Source organism: Callospermophilus lateralis, unplaced genomic scaffold (genome assembly GCF_048772815.1).
Source record: "Callospermophilus lateralis isolate mCalLat2 unplaced genomic scaffold, mCalLat2.hap1 Scaffold_113, whole genome shotgun sequence".
Lineage (NCBI taxonomy): Eukaryota > Metazoa > Chordata > Mammalia > Rodentia > Sciuridae > Callospermophilus > Callospermophilus lateralis.
Genome location: NW_027511570.1, coordinates 376,022 through 386,222, shown reverse-complemented (window position 1 = coordinate 386,222; position 10,201 = coordinate 376,022). Strand labels below are relative to the sequence as shown.

At 37.7% G+C, this 10,201-nt stretch overlaps 1 long non-coding RNA gene across 1 annotated transcript; it reads right to left on the bottom strand.

Moving 5' to 3' along the window:
• Positions 1-795: 795 nt before the first annotated feature.
• Positions 796-6,493, bottom strand: LOC143386118 (uncharacterized). Its single transcript, XR_013089539.1, has 4 exons — positions 6,394-6,493; positions 5,407-5,461; positions 2,386-2,425; positions 796-870 (listed from the first exon to the last, which is right to left on the bottom strand). It is a non-coding gene; the product is annotated as an uncharacterized LOC143386118 (long non-coding RNA).
• Positions 6,494-10,201: the final 3,708 nt, after the last annotated feature.

Genomic DNA, 10,201 nt, shown 5'->3' with positions numbered 1-10,201 from the left:
AGGCAAAGCCAGGCTTACTTCTAGAGTCATGCTCTTTTTAAATTTCCATGATATCTCATACTTCTCTAAACTAAATTTTTTCTTTGCCTAAATCCTTTAAGAGAGCATTTTTTTTCTATAATGGATTAGATAATAAATATTTTAGGTTTTGGGGAACATGTAGTTTTCGTCATATCTACTGAATTTTGACACTGGTGCATCAACACTGTCTAAACAACTGTAAATAAACAAGTGTAGCCATGTTCCAATAATTCTATTTACAAAACAAACAGGAGGACAGATCTGTTCTGCTTCATTTTATTTTGTGTACATACTCATTAAGCCCATTTTCAGTTCTGATTTTTGTTCTTATATTCTTTTCAGCATGAATTCCTTCCTGATTCTCATATTCATCCTAATTCATCTTTAAGTTCTTATGTACTTCTCTACCATACCATCTATCTACTCAGACAATAAACTATCATTCACTTAACTTATATCAACAATGAAATGTTCAACTTTCTATAGTTGCCTCATGTAAACTAAGTACCTAAGTTGGGTTCAAATACGAATACACAATGGCTTGTACGTTTATATATATATAATACTCAATGGCTAATTCATTTAATTTATAAAGTATAGTCTTAAACTAAGATAATTTTACAAGAGCAGAAAATTATGTTTTCTTCCACCTTGAATACTACTGCATATAATTAAAATATTTTCTTTATGAGAAAAGTAAAATAATAAACTACATCAAGACTTACTAGAATAGGAAGTAGCATCCATCTTTCCAACTTTAACTGGAGAACCAATGCTTTTCATCTCAAGGCCAACTTCATTCCAAATTGGTTCCAGTTTTTTACAATGGCCACACCATGGTGCATAAAACTACCCTAAGGGGGAAAAAAGAATCACTAAAAATGTTGTACTACCGTAACTATCAATCTTAATATTTAAAGAATCTCTTTGATTAAATAATCTGCTAATAATCTATTTGGAACTAAACGTTTAAATATATTTCCTAAATGGTTATGCAGCAAAATATAAAAGACACACAGAAATCTAGATAGGTTAACTCCTAAGTCATACCTCAAATATAATACTAACTTAAGTTCATTTTAATAGATTATTGATACCTATTTAAAACAGATATATGAATTTTAATAAAATGTCTTTGCTTCCAAGTGAATGTATTCATGTTCTTCAAAAAAAAAAGAAACCAGTAAATAAAAATGCATATGTCATACCATGTGCACATCCAAATGTTAATGATAAAGAATCTATTTTTATTACAAAAATCCCAACAAAGTGAGTGCCTTTGCTGAGTTTATTGTATCTACTGGCAAGATACAGGAGACCATTAAGACAATTGGCTTAGCATTGGAATTCAAAGCTTAGAAGCCTTAAGAAACCTTCCCTGTGTCACACAGCAGTAGTAGCAGTAGTGACAAGTCTGACTGATAAAACTAAAATCACAGACCAGAATCAGCAAATGGTGGGGGTAATACTTAGAACCCAAGCTAACAAACTGCTTATTGCATTTTCATGAAGTAATATTTCTTTTTAAATTTTTACCATGGGAATGTTAAAATATACAAAAGGAGAAAAAACTGAACAGTGGACTCTCATATCCCATCACACAGCTTCAATAATCCCCAACTCTACCATCTTTATCTCATTTCTTTTGCGGCTACTCTACTTTTGCTAAGGCATGTTAAAACAAATCTTCAATGTCATGAGGTTAAAATTTATTCCAAACTAGAAAGTGAGGAAAGGATGCTAAATATTTAATTTTGTTCACTATTAAGATCAAAGTATGGCTGAGCATGGTGGTGTACACCTATAATCCCAGCAGCTCAGGAGACTGAGGCAGAATTCCAAATTCAAAACCAGCCCCAGCAAAAGCAAGGCACTAAGCAACTCAGTGAGACCCTGTCTCTAAATAAAATACAAAATAGGGCTGGGAATGTGGCTCAGTAGTTGAGTACCCCTGAGTTTAATCCCCAGAATCCAAAAAACAAAAAGGATGAAAGTATGACTGTGACTAAATGATATTAATATATTCAATATCTTGGAAAACAAGAAGAAATGAGTGAATTATGCAATAAAATCATATCATAATCTCCTAAAGACATAATCTATAAATCTTACCTCATTATAAGATAGGGTACTAGCTTCCCATCTTAATACTCTCACCCCCAAAATTTCAATAAAATATGTCCCTTAAACCTTAAAGCTCTAAGGTTCATTTTAACAGAAAACCCAAAATAATACTATCTGCAAAAACAAATTAAGAAGATACATAAGTACTAACTATATGTCGCCTTCTTTGGGTGAAAGAGAATAAAAAAGAGTCTTTAAAATGGTAGGGGCAGGTAATTAACATAAAATTTACATACTCACATCTATAAGCCAAATGTCATCTTTTCGATTTTCTTTAAACCTAAAAACAAAAGCAGATCTCTGATTTTTATGTTTGTGTTCCCTTTACAAATGTATCATAAGGGTAGGGATAACAAATTGATAAATATAAAAACATGAAACAAATTCTTTCAATAAATGTGTGTAAAATTTTTCCTCAGTGACCTCCACATCTTATCCTATTCTTTGAATTTTTAAAAAGAACCACTCAAAGAAGAGGAATAAAGAATTCAACAACAAAAAAAAGTGGAACTAAGGTTTTTCTGGGAGAAATACAAATGTAATTGGTTTTCCTCATCTGTGGATCACTAACTAAGACCTGAAAATACTCGGTGAGACGCAGGATAGAAAACTGCCTCTCCAATTCTGTAATGAACATGTGCAGGTTTTCTTCGCTTTCTTTAATTTTCTTTCTTTCTTCTTTTTTTTTTTAACACTCTTAAGTCTACAGAATGGTTTGTCTGATGGAAGAGAGAACCCTAATGCCAGAGGAGTAGTTGAGTACCCCTGAGTTCTTGCTATAGCAAGCTCAAATTGTTTCAGACAGTTTTGATCATCTGACAGAGTGTTGCTTGCAAGATTTTCTTCTCTTGAAATTATACCCTAGACAACAGAAAATAATAACTACTTATATGACATTTAAATACTATAAATAATTTAGATGATATAAACTATACAGGTGGATGTGCACAGAGCACCATACCACTTATATAAGGTCCCTAAGCATCCAGATTTTCGTATCTACAAGGAATTGTAGAACCTATCCCCATGGATACCAAGGGATGACACTGTATACCTAAGTTCTTCACCCTTTTATTACATTTTTTACCTCTAGAGAAAAGTTAATATAGCAAAGCCTAAGTTTGCTATGCTTGGAAAATTCTGTTTACAAACTGGCTGTTTTTAATCTGAGAGGTTGGATTCTAGGAGGGTTCCCATCATTTCCTGATGGCTCAGTTTTAATGTTTGAGAAAAGTACCCAATTGATACTGCATTGAAATAACTCAGTAAATGTGTAGTCCAGGCGGGGGTAAAGTTGTACACTGTCATCAGCTGTCCATTAAAATGTTCAACCATCCCTATGAATTGGAGTCATCTGGTGCATAGAGAGTGCACTGTATGCCCAACATCTGTCCCACCAATGTACAGGCTGAGCCATCAGATACAGTAATCTTGAGAGAATGTGAACAAGAAGCAAATGTGGTCATGTCAGGGTCTAGATAGTGTGGCTCAAGCCAGTGGAAAGCATGTGGACGGCTAAGGCAAATCCAGAGAAGCATCAATTCCAGTTGGGATCCAGAGCACTATTAATGGAATAAGGGGTCCAGTGTTCTCTATTTGGTAAGAATACCCTCACCCATGAGCTTGAGGAATCTGTCCCTGGGGAAGTACTTTTAGCTTTGAACATGGTGAAACAAGTGGAACACCTTTTCAATGCTGTTTTGGTGCCTTCTCAAAATAATGGCATTCCATGCTTGGTCCAGAATCTTACCAGAATCTCCATGGCCCCTGTCTTACGGATCCAGGAAACAACTGATGGCACATGTGCTTACTCTACTGTGAGGAACCAGTTTCCACATTTATCTCATAAGCATGTTATGCTCTTGGAAATGTTCCCCAGTGTAGGGGCCTTTCCAGTAAGCATCTACACAGCTAATGGAATGATCAGCAGGAGCACAACTCCTCCTTCCTCCTCAGGCAGTCAGCACTGCCAGGATAAGCTGAAAACTGTAATGACACACCCCATTGAGTATCACTAAATTCAATAAGGTTACTTCTTTGTACCTAATTGTTTTCCTCAGCACCAGAAAGTTTCTATAAGCAGTCTGCAAGTACTCCCAAGATCCATCAGCATGCCTGGTACACATAGGATCTTAGGTGTTTTGCTCTTCTGTAACAACGTTGTGCTCAACTGATCAGCCTGAACACCACACTGACTCTGTCATGCAATCAGGTTTTCAGGAGGTAAATTAGGACAATCAGCTAGACTGGAAGTAATAATCAAGCCTTTATTCACTTATTTTCACAATGTGAGCCAAGAGACATAAAAGAGGTGCCAGCTCCTCAATGTACCATTTTAATACATGAAAGAGCACTAACAGAGAATCAGGTTGATGCAGCAGACAGGGAAATTCATCTCACTGCTGAGAAGAGCTGAACAAAAGGGTTCTGCCTCTTTATGAGTGACTATTGATGAGGAGGTCTTGGCAAAAGTGTCTGAGAAATGCCTCAGATGAAGCCCCAAATAAAGAGGTCTCCACACAGAACTGGGCTAGGAGCACACATATACATATGAACATGGTTGGCCCAGGAGGTCTGAATCCTTGATTACAAGACCCTCCAGAGACTGCAATAAACTGTGCAACTAAATTTGGTGTGGGGAGGGCACCTTCCCCCTGTGGCTTGGCAGGAAAGGCATTGTTGTCACCTTCACTCAAGCCAAATCACATATAGGATTTTTATTTAGAGCTAGACAGTTCACCCACTATAAGCAAGGCCTTGTGATTAAGGCTGATACTATGAAAATAAACACTAAGCATGGTGGTGCATGCCTGTACCTCCAGGCTCAGGTGGCTGAAGCAGGAGGATTGTGAGTTCAAAAGCCAGCCTAAACAAAAGCGAGGCTCTAAGCAACTCAGTGAGACCCTGTCTCTAAATAAAATAAAAATAAGGCTGGGGATGTGGTCCAGTGCCCCTGAGTTCAATCTCCAGTACACCCCTCCCCCCAAAAAGGAGAAAGTAAATTCCAGTACCCACTCTATATGATTAGAGCACAAAGAAATAAATACAAGGTAAAATGATGTTTGAAAGTTTTCTGATCTTTTAACTATTAGTAAAAATATTTGGGGTACATATATAGTATTTAGAACAATTCCTGAAAAAAAAAAGTAGCAACATATAAACACTGGTCCTTACTGCCCCTATCATTAAAAGATTCACATGCAAATATTTAGATAAAAGCTCAAGTTTTTAAAGTTAAAATAACAGTTTGTATATACTCACGAGTCATCTAAATCTTGTACAACACTTTTACAAAAAGCCATATCGAGCAAAATAACTGCAAAACAAAAAGAGAAGACAAAATTCAATGATTTATCATTTGCCTCTTACCATGTTTAGTCACCTATAAAAAATTTTGATTCTTTGTTAGGGTCTACCATGGATCAATGATTCATTCCAAGGATTGAGTGATGCAGAAGAATTACAGTGATGCAAATGAATTACATCCATTTAACAAACATTTACTCTGCGTGCAATCATCCTGCAACTAGCAAATGCTATGTAGGCTAATCCACCTCTGACATGGTGCCATTTTCTACGTTTCTTTTTTTTTTTTTTTTCACTACCTTCTGGATGTAGACAAAACTCGCTTCTCTTATTTTTTTTCTTTTCTGCAAGCAATCACCTCTCTTCATTAAAAACTCCAAATGTTATTGAAAATACTATTTTTTAAAAAAGGAGAGAGAGAGAGAAGAAACCAAAGCCGAGCTACCCCTCTGATACTCATTGCACACAGAATGGAGGCTGGCACACCGCAGGTTCTAATGGTGGCCGAATCATCAAGCAACGAGAGCCAGGGCGCCCTGGGAAAGGCTAACCAACACCAACAAGTCACGTCTCACAGCGCACAATCCTGGCGATCTGACCGCGGTCAGTCCTTGACCCTCTCTCCCACCCCGGTGGTAAACACCCTTGAGGGTGACAAGACAGACCCTGGAGCCAAGGCAAGGTCTGCAGGAACACCGGCATTCCCATCGCCCACCAATGGAGTCAGCGCTGCCCGTGCAGTAAAAAGCCAAGGAGCAGCAGCCGCATCTTCCCAACCCCCCGCGCCAAGTCTCCAGAACGCCAGTGCCAAAGCCCCTGAAGACATCCGCAGTGTCGGGCCCCCGCGGCGACCCCCGCCCGCCAGGCCCAGCCTGGACGCGCGGCGACCCCCGCCCGCCAGGCCCAGCCTGGACGCGCGCCGAGCCTCAGTGCACTTGTTACCTGTGGCGCAGAGACCAAGCGCCGCCCGGCTCCCCAGACCCGCCACGATCGCCATGGTGGGCTGCAGCAGCTCAGCGTGCAGGGGAGAGAAGACAATGCAGGTAACGACCGGCCGCCAGCCGGGAAAAAAACGAGCCGACGCGGTGCGGAAGGAAAGCTCCGCACTCACACTGGGGGCGGGGCGCTTCAGCTCCATTACCCTCCGAGCTCTCCAAGGCCTCTGCCGTGGAGCATGCGCGGCACTGCGACGCATGCGCATTCCACGGCGCAAGCGCGGTGGCATTCTCCGGGTTAATTTTCCCTGCGGCAGTTTACGAAAGCGTGGGAACCGGGCTAGGGGGCGCTCCCTGTGCAGACAGTGCGGGCCGCGGCATGCTGGGGGGTGGACGCGGGGCATCCCCGTCAAAGTTGAATTTATTAGATCTTTTTATTTTCTACAGTGAGCGCCCCAGCGCTTTTGGTCGTGGACAAAATTCGTGGGAAATCGTGCGTGCCTGGAAAGTGGAAATCTGTGGGTCGCCGAGCTGTGCATCCGTCCGTGTGTTTTTAAGATGTATTTGAAATCAGAACGTTGTTTGCAAAACGGGGGCTCATACAGCCGCAAGCTCCTTCAGTTGACCAACTAAAGGAACCCCTCTTTAAAATTTGTTTCCATGGAATCCTGGAAAACTGAAGTTGAGCTTAAGATTTTTTTTGTTTTAGATGAATTTTTACTGTTTATGACTGAGGGAGTAAGTAAGGTACATAATATACAATATTATTTATATTGCTATCAGTTTTTTTTCCCCCATACACGGCCATGATATATAAGAACGATACTCTATTACATGACAGTTCCTGTACCTGTCACTACATATTACTTAAATGAAATTTTTATAGTACAAACAGTACCAAAGTATCCTTGAAATTCTTGCAACTTAAGAGAACAGCAAAAAGAGATTAGGATGTCAACTGATTCACTCTACGTTCATAATTAAAACAGACAAACCTCCTTGAACATTATTATAAGAAGTTTATAAGTTACATGCATCTGAGAACAAGCATCAAGTTTCACCCCTTATTGTATACAGCATGGTATTCAGTGCAACCTCTAACAGACTCAAATATGTATATATGCATAGATATATATTAAAAAGTACAAGAAGAAAGTAAGGTGACTATTGAGGTGATTAGAGTGTTCAAAAGGTGATAAAATACCTAGATATATAGTGTAAGATTTGACATCTCTGGAGAAACAGAGATGTGTGTGTGTGTGTGTGTGTGTGTGTGTGTGTGAATGCATTCTCATGTATTTCAATATTCACAGCCACAGCCTGTAAAAGAAAATATTTTCTCTTGAAACTTAATTCAAACTGTTCAAAACAGTAAAACCCACTAGAGCTATACCTATGCCTTCCAATGGTATACCTATCTTTAACTATCTTTAAATGTGGCTAGTGTGGCAGAGTAACCAAGTATTTAATTTTAGTAAACTTGTAAACTGACACAATTTAGTTATTGGAAATAATTTTGTGGTTGGAACAACTAGGGTATTTGAATCTACTCCCTCCTCCCTCATTACTGGGAATTGAACTCCAGACCTTGCCCATACTAGGCAAGTTGTCTACCACTGAGCCATATCCCCAGCCCATTTTGTTTTACTTTTTTTCGAATTAGGAATTGGCTAAGTTGCCCAGCTGGCCTGCAATTTGTAATGCTCCTGCCTCAGCCTTCTCAGTTTCTGAGATAACAGATGTGTGCCCAGCACCTTAAATATTATGTTCTACTGTAAATTTTATGAAACCTAAATACTAATCAAGAAATAAAATTTTGAAATTTTAGAGTCTGTAATGAAATGTGTTATAAATGTAAAATGTTGGGTTTCCATCTATTGAATTAATAAAACATTGTATTGATTTCAACTTTACATTTTTTCAATTTGACTAATAAAAAAACATGAAATTACATATATGACTTGTGTTATATTTTCATTGCACATCACTAACCTAGGCAATCTGAAAATGGTAAAAAAAAATTGCATTAATCTGATAATGATCAAAACAAACTTTAGGATTCTTGTGCAGAAAATATATTAAATTTCCATATGGTAAAACTTATACTAACTAAGTTCTTAGTACTTACTCATCTGTCTCGAGTAGTGATGAATGCCCTTAATATTTAAAAGTTTTTATAATTGTGACAAGTGTTTTTTTTTTTTCTGAAAAAGACTTTCAGATGAACAATGGATGCATATATATGCTTTTTATATTTTGCATGCACATTGCTATGGTCTAAATATCAAAATATCAAAATTTATATTTTGAATTTTTATTGCTTATGTAATAATAAGTGATGGGGACCAACAGGGGTAATAAATTCGTGATAGTAGAACCTTCATGAATGGGGTTAGTGTCCTTATAAAAAAGGTTAAAAGGAGCATTTTAGTCCCTTTTTTGCGTCTAACTTCTACCATCTGAAGACACAGCAAGAAAGTGCCACCTTGAAAGAGATAAGACACCCAGTCTGCTGGCACCTTGATAAGGAATTTCTCAGCCTCCAGCACTGAGAAATATTATTTTTAATTAATTGTAAGTCACCTAATCTGAATTATTTTGATGTAGTAACAGAAGCAGGCTAAGACGTACATCTTCACCAAAAGGTGTGTATGAGGATATCTATAATAGAATTCTTTCTGTGAAAGACTAACAACTAAAATGTCCAATAGTAGGATGGATAAATTGTGTTGTTCTCCTATAGCTATAAAAACAAATGAACTTTTGTATAGGGAACTTACATAGATACATATAATAAATTAAATGTCAAGCAAGAAAAGCCATTTTATTATGATTTTATTTTTTATTTTTAATCTATTTGTTTTGGGTCCAAGGGATTGAACTCAGGGACACTTGACCACTGAGCCACATTCCCACCCCTATTTTGTATTTATTTGGAGACAGGGTCTCACTGAGTAGCTTAGTGCCTCACTTTTGCTGAAGCTGGCTTTGAACTTGTGTTCCTCCTGCCTCAGCCTCCTGAGCCTCTTGGATTACAGAGGTACGCCACAACAACTGGCATGATTTTATTTTCATAAGCTCAAAACTAGTGGAACAATAGCACCGAAATTCAGGGATTACAGGTAAATGTTCTGTCTCAATGTGGATTTGTAGAAATGCATCAAAGTCTTAGTGTTTGTGTACTTTTCTGTGTGTATAATCTAACAAGAACAGTTTAAAACAGAATAATAAATAAAATGATTCAGGGTTATGTTTTTCAATAAAAATATATAATGTTCAATGGTGCTTCTCAAATTCTAGTATGCACTAGTTGTTACACAGCAAAGATTGAAAAGTGGAACAGTTTTATAAAAATGCATGTTAAAAACTTAAAAGTCAGAATTCTAAAATATAATGAAAACTGATTGAAGAATGAAAAGGATTTGAGATTGGATAGGCATTAAAGAAGTTGAGTCAAAAGTTTGAAATTATCTCATAAGAAAACATTAGACCTAATTTCTAAGATGTCCATCTTTATGGAAAAACAATTGTATATACTATACATGTACACACACACACACACACACACACACTATATATATATATTGGTTTGTGTTAGTTATGACATTCAAGAGATATAAAACCTATAGGAAGAGATTAATTATTGGGAATTGGCACAACATGTCCCATGTTCTGCCACCTGTAAGCTCCAGAACAAGGAAAGCAGATGATACAAATGAGTTCAAGTCCAAGCACCTAAGAACTGAGAGCCAGTGATGTTAAGATCTAGTCAGAATTCCAAAACCCAAGAACTGGCAGCAGGTACGATGGCAAGA